General features: G+C 35.9%; 1 long non-coding RNA gene across 1 annotated transcript; it reads left to right on the top strand.

The window, feature by feature from the left end:
- The first annotated feature begins 851 nt into the window (after positions 1 to 851).
- Positions 852 to 2,157, top strand: LOC149787744 (uncharacterized). Its single transcript, XR_016424382.1, has 2 exons — positions 852 to 1,086; positions 1,814 to 2,157. It is a non-coding gene; the product is annotated as an uncharacterized LOC149787744 (long non-coding RNA).
- Positions 2,158 to 3,572: the final 1,415 nt, after the last annotated feature.

Genomic DNA, 3,572 nt, shown 5'->3' with positions numbered 1-3,572 from the left:
TGTTACTATTTCGTGGAACAAATCATGAATTCCAGTATATGTTTACAAGAGAAACATTCAAACGCAAAAAGGCATAACGTGCATACAACGTTTAAGCAATAATAAAGTAGAAATTGACATCGTACATTTCGTCAGCTAAAAGAATTAACGTCACATTAATAAAACATTTCATGAATTAATTTCAAACAAATATGAACGTTCGAGCAGACTTTTAAATGATCAAGCTTCCCTACATTATCAAATTCAGGAAAAGGTCACAATGAAACTGTTGTCTCAGTATGACTATTGCCAACCAAAATGGATAAGTGACGCAAACAATTTCCTTTCACTTCTTCATGAACCAAATAAGAGTGCCTTATTTCTATGTATGTCTCACAATAGCAACGGAAAACAAAGTGGTATCTGAAATTAAACCAGTTAATTACAGTTGAGCTTCTATTTAGTGGAAATGAAAATAGCACAACAGAATCATGACTTGCGCTAGTGAATTACGTTTTAATTTGACACTTTTCTCTATTCAAATATAATTTAAAGATTGTTCTAAGATAGTTGTATTATCACCCTTGTATTGAAGATTTAAAATTTAACTTGCTGTCCACGTACTATGTTCAAACTATTACACGAACTAGTCATGTACTCGCAAGAAGTATGTACTTTATGACTAATAGAAAGATATAAATTTAGGACATGAGTCTTTTTATCGGATTCTAGTAACAGGTAAGCACAATCTTTCATTTAACTAGATAAACACGAATGATAACATTTACATACATTATTAGGCATTGCTCTCACTTTACGTACATCTGATTAATGTCAGTAACGTAGACAACGATAGAACGACCAAACAGCCACCACAGCCAGCTAGCCTATAATAATTTCTTCCCAAAGAAAGGCTCGTGATTGATTATTTTACATTACCTTATCAGGAAGTGAATCTCGTATAAAATGCCTGATTTCAGTTGTAAAGAACCAGAACTACTTGAACCTGAACAAGACCGTATCCTACAGGAAACATATCCAGGCATTCCTCAGCTATGAAGACCATTGTGGGTTTGGCTCTTTGCATGCTGGTTGCTACAGTAGCAGGTAAGATCGCAGTTTACAAATCATCATTAGCTGGAAACTTCTACCGAGATATTCTTTTACAGCTTAGGATATATCTATTCGTCTGATGTTAAGTATGGATCTGTTTGCGTCTCTACATATTTCCTAGTACTATTTTCTCTCCATCCACACATTTTACCGGATGTATGTGTGTATATTTGCAAGCATAGACTTATGACACATGGTCCAACACTAGAGCTGCCCTAAACGTCATTTAGTTTGTTCATGTGTTGTTTTTCTTCTGAACATCCACTGCCAGACAATTAACTTCTTTAAAGAAATTTCATTTCTGTGTTAATCCTGTCTTGTTTATGTGATCATCCGATGTAGCTTTGTATACTTGCGAGAGGAATCGGTAGAATTCAGAAAGGTGTACGGGCTGATGTGTGTGTGTGTGCGTGTGTGTGTGTGTGTTCATGAATCACAATTCCAGTTAGGAACAAACTTGCAGCGGTTTTTTTACTCAATATCTGCCCTTCTCCTTGCCTTTATATTTATAGAAACATATAAACAGCAACCTGGATTTATAGAGAGGCACTTAGGTTGTTGCTTACCTAGTACTTATCCACGTCTAAAGCAAATTCAACTATTCATATTGATTGCTATGTTGCACTTTGTTCTCCATATAAAGTTCGCTTTATCTCTCGTCAACAATGTTTATTATTATCTCTGTTATTATCATTCAAATATTTTTCTTATTGCATTACAGCTCAGCTGTATGACAGAGGCATTGGAGGTATCGGTGGCCTCGGAGGCATTGGTGGTATCGGTGGCCTCGGAGGAATTGGTGGTATCGGTGGCAGCTGGGGAGTTGGCGGTGGAATAGGAATTGGAAGTACACACTGTCCAAACACTTATTGCTTCAACGGTCAGTGTAGCCGATTCGATCGCTATGCCTACTATTTGGGTCGACTTTGCTACTGCAGTTGCACAGGATATTAATTTGTGAAGACGGTTATTGTTCAGTTCTCCGACAATATTTAATGACTCATTTCATTGAAAATTATTTACGTTTTTATCACATTTTTATAAGTCAATAAATATTAAAGGTTGCTGTGATCTTCATATTGCGTTATTTCTATACACATTAGAATTACCAAAGTTACAACTGGAAAGTTAACCTTTCTGTCGAGTGTTGCACTTGAAACTGATGTGAGTCATGTGTACTTCCCATAGTTACTGCGTACTGTGAGAGATGTATAAACTAATGTCGCCTAGTAAAGGGCTTAGGCACCGAAGGCACTAAATAAGCTGGGTTCAAATCAACTAGTCTATGTTGTAAACTGTCTTGTAGAAAACCTTTTAGAATTGCATCAAGCTGTTAAGTACACAATACTTCTAAGATTGATAATCTATTCCAAGTTCGTGTTTACACTGCGAGAATCACTTGGTGTCAAAATGACCTTTAGACTTGAAAAAAGCTGTCATAAAATTGTGGTTGGGGTGCATAAACAACCTTTTATATGAACTGCCATTCACGTCCCAGGTCAAGTGAATCGTATTCTTCTGCTTTGTTTTGATCTGACGATCCAACAATATGAACATTTTGACCTTATGTTTGACTTTAAGCATTAACCAGGTGGAGGTATCAATACATTTGTGCATACAAATTGTCCCTTGCACCGTAATCAGAAAATTGGTAATCGTAGTCTTAATACCTAAACATACAGTGAAGCAACTCCTGTGAAGTAGACTGTAACTACAGAATTTCTTTATTTCCCTTATAATAAGCAGACTGATTAACCCATATCAACTGTTTAGTGCAAAAAAAGAATCTTACAAAACAAAACAAACACGTTGACTGCTTTGCTGTGTTAAATCCAAACGTCATTAAGCTGCAATCTTTAATTGACAGCAGGCCGCGAATATACAAGCATTACTATATTGCTAAATGTAAGAAAGCAATAACGTAGAAATATATATTAGGTAAAACCGGCAATATTCCAAGAAGTAAATAATTGAATACATCCTTTTGGAATCATTTATTGTACCCACCGTCCGATGTTAGCGGACCATTCTGGTCACATTAGTTAGGAAAGGGACAATGGCATGCCAGGTTACACTAAGTTTAAGGTATGAATCAGCCCAGTTCCATAATCCATAGTCGTCATCCAGTATCACATCAATAAAATGATTTTATACTCATGTTTCTTTCGGTATATGAGTGAGTCTATAACCACTCACCGCCATACTAAAAGAAACATAGAAACATTGCATGTATACCATTCAAAATTGTTTCCAGAGCAAAAAGAAGAGTATTCAGGTCAATAATATTGCCTAAGACTGAAAAACGGGTATCATCATACCGGAAGAGATTCGATTCACCTAATCTTATAGTTTGGTGTCCTGTTACGTAACCATCTATTGAATGACTAATGCACCTTTCGTTCCATTGATACGTTTCTTTACTTTGTCAACCAGTTTTTTGATATTGACTTTATCCCAATATAAACATGGAAAAACATCAT

This window comes from Sinohyriopsis cumingii, chromosome 11 (assembly GCF_028554795.1).
Source record: "Sinohyriopsis cumingii isolate HCF-2022 chromosome 11, ASM2855479v2, whole genome shotgun sequence".
Lineage (NCBI taxonomy): Eukaryota > Metazoa > Mollusca > Bivalvia > Unionida > Unionidae > Sinohyriopsis > Sinohyriopsis cumingii.
Note: the sequence above shows the minus strand (reverse complement) of the source record. Positions and strands in the feature narration are given on the sequence as shown.